The following is a 429-nucleotide window of genomic DNA, read 5'->3' on the forward strand; positions in this document are numbered from 1 at the left end:
TCATCTAGGTTTACTTCATGGTTCGTGGTAACTTGTAAGTCAGTAAAAAGCTCCATTACCCTTTCATGACCAAGGACTTCAATGTCTAAACGTCCACAGCAAAAATTTACCTTTAGAAATCATACATTCACAAATATGAATATTTTTTTTTTTTAGCATTTTTTTTTTGCATTATTTTCTAAATTTTATGTTTTAGAGTTTTTGACATCTCACAGGTTTATTTTTTTAGGCTGTAGCACAGCATTATCTCGCTGTGGCATGTTTTTTTTTTTGCAGGTTTACAGGCTATTTTACAGGGTTTAAAAGAGAACAGGAAAGATGCTTGTATATAACGTTGCAGAATAAAATCAGAATTATTATTTATTATATTTTTTTTAATATGTGTTTTAAAACAAAAAAGGTGAATAACTGAAGGATTCCTAAATCTTT

The sequence above is a fragment of the Phyllobates terribilis genome, unplaced genomic scaffold (assembly GCF_046119375.1).
Source record: "Phyllobates terribilis strain yellow unplaced genomic scaffold, ASM4611937v1 Scaffold_7__3_contigs__length_470593459, whole genome shotgun sequence".
Classification (NCBI taxonomy): domain Eukaryota; kingdom Metazoa; phylum Chordata; class Amphibia; order Anura; family Dendrobatidae; genus Phyllobates; species Phyllobates terribilis.